Genomic DNA, 11,421 nt, shown 5'->3' on the forward strand with positions numbered 1-11,421 from the left:
GCGTCTCTACCACCTCAGACGCTTGAGAGACTTCCAACTGCCCTCCAAGGTGCTCAGGAACTTTTACTCCTGCACCATAGAGAGCATCCTGACGGGAAACATCTTAACCTGGTTCGGAAACAGCACCATGCAGGACAGACGAGCTCTACAGAGGGTTGTGCGATCAGCTGAGCGCACCATCCGCTCCAAGCTCCCTGACCTGCACTCAATCTACAGCAGGCGGTGCTGGACCAAGGCCAGGAAGATCGTGAGGGACCTCAGCCATCCCAACAACGGACTGTTCCCTCTGTTGAGGTCAGGAAAGCGATTCCGCTCCCTGAAGACCAACACAGAGAGACTGAGGAGGAGCTTCTTCCCGCAGGCGAATCGGTCTCTCAATCACACCACCACACAGTACTGACCCACACATACAGTTCTTACACACACACTGGACATTCTGGACATTGTTTTCACTTCATCACTTAAATCACTGTAAGCATATTTGCACTGCAGAAGACATAATGTGGATTGCACAACAGTGGACACTATATTCTTCATTTCCAGTTAATATTTGTACAGCTGCTGTTATTGTGTATATATTTATTTATATTTCTTCATACATTCTTATATAGTTCTATATTGTGTATTGTGTATTTTGTTGTACAGTTATTTTATTTTCAACTTTAATTTATATATTTTATCTTATTCTTTCTCAGTTAAATTTACCCTTCATTCTAATTTGTGTTGTACAGTTATTTCCTTTTTAACCTTAATTTATATTTTATTCCTTCCTAGTAAAATTTACCCTTTTTAATTTTTCATATTTATTTCCCTTTTTAATTTTTCATATTTATTTCCTATCTTATTCATAGCCTTTTCCTTTTTTGTTTTCTTTAGGTCACGAGCAGTTGTCCAAGCATTTCACTGCATATCGTACTGTGTATGACTGTGTATGTGACAAATAAAAATTTGAATTTGAATTTATATATATATATATATATATATATATATATATATATATATGTATGTATGTATGTATGTATGTATGTATATATATATATATATATATATATATATATATATATATATATATATATATATATATATCATGGCAGCACAAGAACAAGCTCTGAGTACAAGATCCATAGAGGCTGGGGTCTATCACACCAGGCAAGACCCCAGGTGCAGGCTGTGTAAAGATGCCCCAGAGACAATCCAGCACATAACAGCAGGGTGCAAGATGCTAGCAGGCAAGGCATACATGGAACGCCATAACCAAGTGGCCGGCATAGTGTACAGGAACATCTGTGCCGAGTATAACCTGGAAGTCCCGAGGTCAAAATGGGAGATGCCCCCAAGGGTGGTGGAGAATGACCGAGCTAAGATCCTGTGGGACTTCCAGATACAGACGAACAAAATGGTGGTGGCTAACCAACCGGACATAGTGGTGGTAGACAAACAGAAGAAGACGGCCGTAGTGATCGATGTAGCGGTTCCGAATGACAGCAATATCAGGAAGAAGGAACACGAGAAGCTGGAGAAATACCAAGGGCTCAGAGAAGAGCTCGAGAGGATGTGGAGGGTGAAGGTAACGGTGGTCCCCGTGGTAATCGGAGCACTAGGTGCGGTGACTCCCAAGCAAGGCGAGTGGCTCCAGCAGATCCCGGGAATAACATCGGAGATCTCTGTCCAGAAGAGCGCAGTCCTGGGAACAGCTAAGAGACTGCGCAGGACCCTCAAGCTCCCAGGCCTCTGGTAGAGGACCCGAGCTTGAAGGATAAACCGCCCGCAGGGGCGTGCTGGGTGTTTTTATATATATATATATATCATAATAATCTGACAATACTATAATATTGGCCATATTATATTTACATTGCCACAGTGAGATGACTTTAGTCTCATGAACAACATTAACTAATTGTTATTTACTAACTAATCTTAAATGACTGTTCAGCACAGAAATGAAGCCCAACAATCATGTTTTACAGTCCCGTGGTCTCAGCCTCAGATACTCAGCTAATCAAAGTGATGTCATGACAAAAATGAATGACCAACAAAACATTTTTCTCCTTCATTTCTGTCAAACAAAGCTGTATGTAACATGTCTCGCGGTTAGTATCATGGTTGCTAGGCAACCTGAACAGTGCGACGATGCGTATACCGTCCCATTTCACAAGCCTCTCACTTCCGCACTTCTCGTACTTATAGTACGCACCGTACGTAGTACGCGTAGTGCGCGTAGTGCGCGTACTTCAAGCGTGCAGTCTCTTAATTGGGACACAGCCAAGGTCCACATCGCCACCCTGGTGGGCCAATCCCCAGGTACCGAGGCTGGCGATGTGGACATTGAACGTCACCTCTCTCAGAGAGGACCAGCCTCCTGTAGGCCCACCACCAACAGGAAGAGCCATGTCCCGGCAACAGGCCTTCACCCCAGTAACCCTATCCTGGGCAGGGTGACATTGGGGTCTTTTGAATCCCTCCCTTGGACACACAAACCCCTCCACCATGTTAAGGTAGATAAAATATATACATTGTTACTGAAATGCTTTGAAAGGTCATGGACTCTGGAAAGAGTCCTCTCTTTCAGAATTGAATCACAATTGTCTCTGATCATCAGGGCTGATGCTTATTGGTAATTATTTTGGCAGGGAGAATTTTAATACAGCTGTATAGGGTATAAAGGGTTAAATCAGCACTATGCTTTAGTAGTAGTTTATGGAGGTTATGCCCCATTACTTTGAGGGATAACCTGTTATATATAACATAACATGTTATTCTAGTAATGTCTTATTAGGTAGTTTATTTTAAAAAAAAAAACCTCATCAAACTCTACTTTGATGAAGATCACAGAACAGGGCCTGGTGAGAAATATAGAAAAATGGAGCAGAGGATTAAATGGCACATTAAGACTTTTCCAGGAGCAAGTATTGTCTTGTTTTTAAGCTACAGTGTTGTTCATCTCTAATGCTGAATTTCCACTTTTGTTATATATTTATATACAATATTTATTTATAGATTTGTGTGTGTTTTGCTTTCCCCACAATTAAAATGATCTCTGTCTTGTGTTCATTATAAATTGTGTTTAGAATCTTTAATTTCTCATTGTATGGATGAAGTCTTCTAAAACAATGACATATCCTAAAATAATGACATATCATATATCATAATAATGATATAATAATTGTTATATACATATAGCATGCTAATATGGATTAGTAAGATCTTATGAAGTCATTTTTTTTGGACTGTTAAAGCAGCCACATGGAAGACCCGATCCTTTGGAGCAGGGGTAGGCAACCTTTCTGATGGCGAGTGCCATTTAAACTTTCCTCAGAGGTCAGTGTGCCATATGATTGCATTAGCAATAAATTTAATAATGCTCTATATTAACAGTTACACAATATATAGAACCACTTTATAGAATTATATTTGTTTGCAGATGTTGGCAGCTATCAGCGAATAGTTATCAGCTATTTTGAAACAAAAAAAGACACTTTTTATCCATAACAAGAACTCCATAACAGCAAATGGACTGTACAACAGAAAATGCAAATGCTATTTATGGTCTCCTCACAAGAATGATAAGAAAAATAAACTAAGCCAATATGGCATGTCTGTTAATACAGAGACACACATGTTAATATGATCTCTGGTCTCCCACTCAGAGACACAGGTCTCCGAGTGTCCAGCATTCAGACGGCTACCTGAGGACACTCATGTGAGAAAAAATCTGCTCACACAGATATGTAGAGCCAAATACTGTCAATAAGGCCTCTGCAATGTTCTGAAGACAGTTAAATTTGTCAGGTAGTGATGTCCAGCAGGTGAAAATGAAAGCTCCATGAACACACACAGCTATGGATTCCAGCTGCTTCGATGTTGCATTAACTGGTATTAACTCAGCTAGTTAATGCGAGACAAATCTAGCTGCTCATTAAAGCTTTCTGGTTTGATCAGAAAATAAAACATTGGTCCATACACCTGAAAGTCCCAAAATGCATTGTGAATTCTGTCTCGAGTCTACGGATGTATCCATGTATCTCCGTGGTGCTGATGCTGTGCTGAGTGGACAGCTCCTGATGCTTTTGAAGTGTCGGAATGTGGAAAGCTAACAACGTCCCTCTCACCAGTAGGCTAAGTTATTTTTAGCCAATTACAAGTTGAATCTGGTTAGCTAAGATACCGTCATTAAGAAGAGGCACAACTAATGTGTCTATGTGAGCTGATTTGCGATGTGCACCGCTGGCGCGGCCATTTATTTTTTGATGCGCCTTCTCTGATTAATACACTGCGTGTCGTGCCCAGGGCTGGACTGGGACAAAAAAATCAGCCCGGGCATTAAAAGGTATTAAAGCCATAAAGCCTTTGAATGAAAACAAACGCTGTGGTGACAGTGATATACACTGTCTTGTTGGTATATATATAATTTCTATACATTTTACATCAGATAAAAACTTTGGTTGTAAGCTTCAGATAATTATTTAATAACAGACAGACATTTTAAATGAAAAGAAGAAAGTATTTCTTTGTGCCCCCCTCTCCCTGTTAATGCCCCACCTGGCCCCCCTGGCAAAACTTTGCTAGATCCACCCCTGCACAGTTACCAGCTGTCAGCTACTTAGAAAATGATATTGGTGTTATTTGTCTCTCAGAAACAGTTCATAACTTCCTCATAACTCATTCATATCACCTAAAAGGTAAACCTGTTTCTCCATCACCTGTTCAGCTCTGATGATTCAGTAAGGACATCTCCTGGTTTCATCTTCATGTTTCCCTCTCACCAGATAACCAAACCGATATCATGACCAGCACTTTTTACAGCTGTGGCTCCAGCAAACTTCAGCTGATACTAGAAATTAATATTAAATAAATTCTAACAACAGCTGATCAAGCTTAAACGTGCTGCTGTTGTTTAGCGCGACATCCGGCGGGTTCCTCTTTCTGGCGCAAAGTGGGCGATAAACAAACAAGAGAGAAAAGCCGATCAGCTGATCATTGATCAGTTTCATGATTAAAGTAGCAACAGGAGAGGGAGGGTGAGAGAATGAGAGAAGAAGAGGCAGCTGTGCAGCAAAGACAAAGAATAACTCCACCTTTGTGTCTTTTTTCATTCTAGCTGAAGTTCAGGACAAACTGTGTCCCCTCTCAGCTCAACACGAAACGCGTAATAATTTCTCTGAATGTGGGAGGATTCCGTCTTTTTACGGGACGGTTGGAAACTCTACTAACCTTATGAGTTCAACATCAGTAACATCATAGCACCCATCCAGCTGTATAGAAATTCCGTCATGCAAGCTAGTACGCAGTACGAGTTATTGTAACTGACTGTAAAAATTCAGCACAACGAAAATAAACTCCACCTAAACTTGGTTGATATCTGACCCAGATAGACTGCAGGTCATAACTTCTTACCTGAAGTTCAGTTCACCTGACGCTGGGACCGGTGGCCGCCTTGGGTCTCTCCTCGTCCTGCCTCCGATCTCCCTCATCCACGTGCTGGCCTCCACCACTTGTTAATTTTACTGAATCTGTGGAAGCTCCGCGATGCCACCACGAAACAACTGAGATATTTTTACACACCGGCCAGCATCTGGCCAATCCAACACCTTTCATTGTTTATACCGTTACAAAAAAAATAAAAAATAAATCATCGGGCCACCGAGCAAATGCCCGGTATGCCCGATGGCCAGTCCAGCTATGGCCGTGCCATCAGTTAACCCTTCACAGTCACAGTTGGCACGCGTGCCTAGGGTTGCCGACCCCTGCTTTAGAGCATGGCTGTAGGATTCGGTGTGGGAAGGGTAAATATGCAAAAGTTCCTTATAAACAATGATAAGAAGAAATACTTTATCCAATTTTTTGTAAATTCTGTAATGGAATAACCCTAACCCTAATCTTTAAATGACCTAGTGAATGTTAAGAGGTTAAGAACTGGGATACTTGCCTTGGATCCTTGGAGGAAAATAATCACAATTTGCTTTATAAAAATTTTTTTTCTTATAACCCAGTGCAAAATATCATGTGGACTTTGTGGTTACTTTAAAAGTACACAAGTAGACAGCCTTTTTTAGTCATTTTAGCTCCTTGTCCTATTATTCTTTTTCATAAAGGATTCCTAACCATCAGAGTGAAGCGGTTTGTGATTATGTTTCTGGTATCTAATAACTACACTTTTTTCTAATGATATTAAAGGAATGTAAGACTTTTGCAATGATGAAAACCATGAGGGCTGATTTTTCTTTTTCTTTTTTTTTTAAATGTTTTAACATGGACATGCATTGATACTGTGAAGCTAAGTTGCCATTGAAAATGTGATTTTTGGCTTTTGAAACTTATTCTTATAAATCTTGGTTGCTAGAGAACTTAGACCACACTGATTAATTATCTGTCTGCTGATTGCATCAATATACATTGTTTGGTTGGGACTATATTTCTCAAAGCTCTAAAATGTAGATGGAAATTGTGAAATATGATAAGATACAATAAGATAACCTTTATTAGTCCCACACGTGGGAAATTTGTTGAAGTAGAGTACAAATATCATTCTGAGGTCTAAGTCATCATAGGAGGATATATTTTGGAGAAAAGCAGCAAGGACTGGAAAAAATGCATTTTCTCTGTTCCCTGACTCCCAAGACTTGGAAGAACAATTTTACCAAAAAAACAAAATTTGCCATGATTAGTTCGGGGTTGTCACTGACCTGAACATCCCCACTGTTAACAAAGGTTGCCAGATCAAATAGGAACTTTACAGATAGACAAACAACATGGTTATCGGACCCTTTCTTGCCATATGTCATCGCAGCATTATTTTAATATCTATCAATGACAAGTGGAGATGACACCTGTCATTGCTGATTTTTTTCTGTTTCCATTTCCCTGCCACATACCTGGTGGAGGTGCGGAGTATCTGGCAGTCATTGAGCCATCTGAAGGTCACAGTGTGGATATACAGATGATATCAGTGCCAGTGCAGCAGACGGTCACCAAGTTTAGATGCATATGTATATGAATGTAATAGGGAAATAGGGAAGCAAAGGTTACCGGGGAAAGAGTAGGAAGCATGGGTAGAAAGGGGTAGAAGGGGTGGGGCTTTCTTTTCATAACGCCACATTGTGTGAGGGAGTACTGTATAGCCTCTGTCGTTCTCTCTCTGTGGCTCCCGCTCTCCAGGATAGATAGAGGGCATTCATTATCTGGCAGCCCGCTGGGATGTCCCTCCTCTTTAGGATGCATCCAGCAGTTTTAATCAGGCCAATCAGAGAAGTGGGGGAGGATGGACGTGGAGGAGAAGGTGTGTGTGTGTGTGTGTGTGTGTGTGTGTGTGTGTGTAGTGTCTGCATTGGGTTTGGTCTGCACACTGCCACGTGTATCTTCTGTAACCGTAGCGATCCACTCTACGATGAGATGGTGTACTGTGTTTAGGTTTCTGCTTCTATTAAACATAGATGTATTGTGGAGATGAGGAGAAACAAAGCACAGACACTTTATGGACAGTTAGTAGAGCTATATTAATTATTATTAATTAATATAAAAGATTTTCTTTTTCTAGACTTACTTTAAGGGTTCTTTGTCCCCTTCTAAGCAGTGGCAATTATTTGAAGGTATGTAAAAACTGTTTGCATTGCACACCTACCTATATTGTTCTCCTTTACCTATAACATACATCTAAAAGGCTTTTGTGTACAGATGCAAATAAATGAACCAAGACTGGTGAACCAACCAAAGTTGGTTGTTGTCAAAGCAGTTTTATACTAGGTGTAGTCTTTAGTTTGGTTCAGTATTCCCTTACTAAAAAATCTCCCAATGACATTAAATGAGTTCAGATTTGTAACCCTTAAATGCGATTCATATTCATACTCTATTCATAATTGGATTAAGTGTTTTATCTATCTTTCAACAGATCTTTCCTTCATAGGAAATCCCAATAAATAACAGAGGTTATCTGTAAAAAAAAAAGGTTTACTACAGTTATTACTGTATTTTCCGCACTATAAGGCGCACTTAAAATCCTTTAATTTTCTCAAAAATCGGCAGTGCGCCTTATAATCTGGTGCCCCTTATCTATGAATTCTGGCTGTGTTTACTGACCTCAAACCGATTTTATGTGGTACACGGCTCCCAAAAATCTGTCAAAAATGTTTTAGTAGGACTTTGCAAAGCTAGGAAGCCGCACCACTTGATGGATTATCTGAGCGTTATGGCTACTGTAGTCAGGAGCCTCGCAGCTCATAGTAATCTGGGTCCAAATATCTGTCCGCGTCAGGTCCCAAACGAACACTGTGTAAATTCTTTCACCTTTTTTTTTTTTTTTTTTGCTTGTCCCATTTGGTTCTTTAGCCGTCAGAATTGTTGTCTGAAGGCCAACAAGGATACCCAATGGATTTACTTTACCAAGTGGATCATCACGGCCTTGCCGTATTGGTCCATTTGATCGACCTTTGTTGTTATTATTTATTTTATTTTGTTTTCAGTTGTTACAGACGGGACAGAGGGGAAAGAGGGACAATGAGAAAGGGCACTTAAAAAGAGAAAGAGAGAGAAAAAAAACCCCAAAACTCCTGGATCACCTGTTGAGAGAAAAAAAAAAGAGAAAACAAGCAAAAAAAAGAGAGTAACATAATAAACACAACACCATTGCATTAATCTAGCTAAGTGTAAACAGTAGTAAATGCCAAATATTGAATGTTGTGGTGCAGCACGCAGGACCGACAGCGCACAATGTCCTTTGAGGTAGCAGCCAAGAAAGGTGTAGTTTATGTCTATGAACAGTGAACACCCGTGTGCACACCTGTGTGGATCAGCATGCTTGTATTTGAAAGGTTTCCCCATGTAACGGTCTGCTAGAGGGTGTAGGGAGCCATAGCCCCGTCTCCCAGGGCATGAAGCAGGCATGGAGAAGATCCAGGCCCCAGACATCCAGAGGCCCCAGAGTGCGAGAGCCCAAGGAGGACCACCGGAGGGGCATCCGTGCCACCCTCTTGGGAAGAGCTGAGGAGAGCCCCAAAGGAGGGGTCACCCAGCAGCCACAGAGCAGAAGCCAGAGGGGGCTGCAGTGGCGTGCCCGCCAGTTCTTTCATCAGCGCAATTCTTTCATCTTTAATAAAATGATCAGTGTTGCTGCTTTACCAGGTGTAACAATTAAGTTTAACACCCAGACATCCATGAAAACAGAATTTATTAAATTTAACGCAGTTAGAAGTTAGCAGGAATTTAGCAGAAAGTTAGCTCGCTAGTTTCGCTAGTTACTTAAACATGATATACCATGTTCTGACTGAGAGATTTCTGGGCAAAAATAAAACGTACAACTCTGCTAACACTTCCAACATAAATGAAGACTAGTGATGGGTCGGTCGCGAACGAAATGGTTCTTAGAGCCGGATCTTTGAAGTGAACGATGCGAAGGAGCCATGTTTTTTTTTTCTTTCTCCTGCCCTCTCTTTCACTTTTCTTTGCTTCACGCTGCAAGTCACCCTTGCAGAGACGGCAAGCAGAGACTTGCGTTTGCGCCCCTCCCCCCTCTGCTCAGCGCTGAGCTGAGGGGGCAGGCCGGTAGTTACACTCAGCAGTAGCACACAACAAGAGCAGGAGGGAGAGGGAAAGAAAGAGAGCCGGGAGCAACAACAAGAGACAACACCGTCACATTGGAAAGGTACAGTAAAGAAAATGAGTGACACCAAGAAAAGAAGCAAAGTCTGGAACCATTTCAATCTTATTCAGAATCAGAAAGGGTTTTATTGCCTGCATGTTGAGCAGGTTTACAACATTAGGAAATTGCTGTGGTGCTTCAGTGCAAACATACTGTCATATAACGCTTAAATAAACATAAAAATAAGAATTAAAAGTGCTAAGTAGATAGATGTATACATGAGTGCAGGTGGTGATCAGTGCCAAACATGGAATGATGCAATGAACACAGTGTAGGGTCATGTGTTAGTGGTGAGAACAGTCATATGATTATTGTTCATGTGTCCAACAGCAGAGGGGAAGAAACTGTTCTTATGGCGAGAGGTTCTGGTGCGAATGGACCGGAGCCTCCTGCCTGAGGGGAGCAGGTCAAACAGACTGTGTCCAGGGTGAGAAGGGTCAGCTGAGATCCGAGCTGCACGCCCCAGTGTCCTGGAGGTGTACAGGTCCTTCAGAGATGGGAGTCTGCAGCCAATCACCTTCTCAGCAGAGCGCACAACACGCTGCAGTCTCTGTTTGTCCCTGATAGTGGCTCCAGCGTACCACACGGTGATGGAGGAGGTGAGGATGGACTCGATGATTGCAGTGTAGAATTGCATCATCGTCCGTGTTGGCAGGTTGAATTTCTTCAGCTGCCTCAGGAAGTACATCCTCTGCTGGGCTTTCTTAATGACGGAGGTGATGGTGGGCTCCCACTTCAGGTCCTGGGTGATGGTGGTACCCAGGAAGCGGAATGAGACCACAGAGGTGATGGGGGTGTCAGTCAGGATGATGGGGGGGAGTGGAGCTGTGTGCTTCCTGAAGTCCACAATAATCTCCACTGTCTTCTGGGCATTCAGCACCAGGTTGTTGTGGCTGCACCAGGACACCAGACGTTCAACCTCCCTCCTGTAGGCAGACTCATCCCCGTCCGAGATGAGTCCAATAACGGTGGTGTCATCTGCAAACTTGATTAGCTTGACAGACTGGTGGGTGGAGGTGCAGCAGTTGGTGTACAGGGAGAAGAGCAGAGGAGAAAGAACACAGCCCTGAGGGGAGCCGGTGCTGATGGTCCGGGAGTCCGAGACATTCTTTCCCAGCCTCACATGCTGCTTCCTGTCCGTCAGGAAGTCAGTGATCCACCGGCAGATGGGATCAGGCACATTCATCTGGGAAAGCTTGCCTCGGAGATGGTCTGGAAGGATGGTGTTGAAGGCAGAGCTGAAGTCCACAAATAGGATCCTGGCGTAGGTTCCTGGGGAGTCCAGATGCTGCAGGATGAAGTGTAGGGCCATGTTGATGGCGTCGTCTACAGACCTGTTGGCTCTGTATGCAAACTGCAGGGGGTCCAGGAGGGGGGCCGTGAGGGTCTTGAGATAGGAGAGAACCAGGCGCTCAAATGACTTCATGACCACAGATGTCAGAGCCACGGGTCTGTAGTCATTTAGTCCAGTGATCCTAGGCTTCTTGGGCACAGGGATTATGGTAGAGGACTTGAAGCAGGCAGGCACATGACATGCCTGCAGTGAGGAGTTGAAAATGCCAGAAAACACTGGGGCCAGCTCGTTTGCACAGTGTCTGAGGGTGGCAGGAGACACACCGTCTGGGCCGGGAGCTTTTCGAGCATTCAGACTCTTAAACTGCTTCCTCACACCTGCTTCATGAGTATGAAGAGTTGTGGTGGGAGGAGGTGGTGTGAAATCCTCTTTTGTGTGGGGTGAGGAGGGGGGTGTTGTAGGTGAAGTGTTTGAAGGTGGTGATGGCTCTATGGAG

This window comes from Simochromis diagramma, unplaced genomic scaffold, assembly GCF_900408965.1.
Source record: "Simochromis diagramma unplaced genomic scaffold, fSimDia1.1 OVJJ01000705.1, whole genome shotgun sequence".
Classification (NCBI taxonomy): domain Eukaryota; kingdom Metazoa; phylum Chordata; class Actinopteri; order Cichliformes; family Cichlidae; genus Simochromis; species Simochromis diagramma.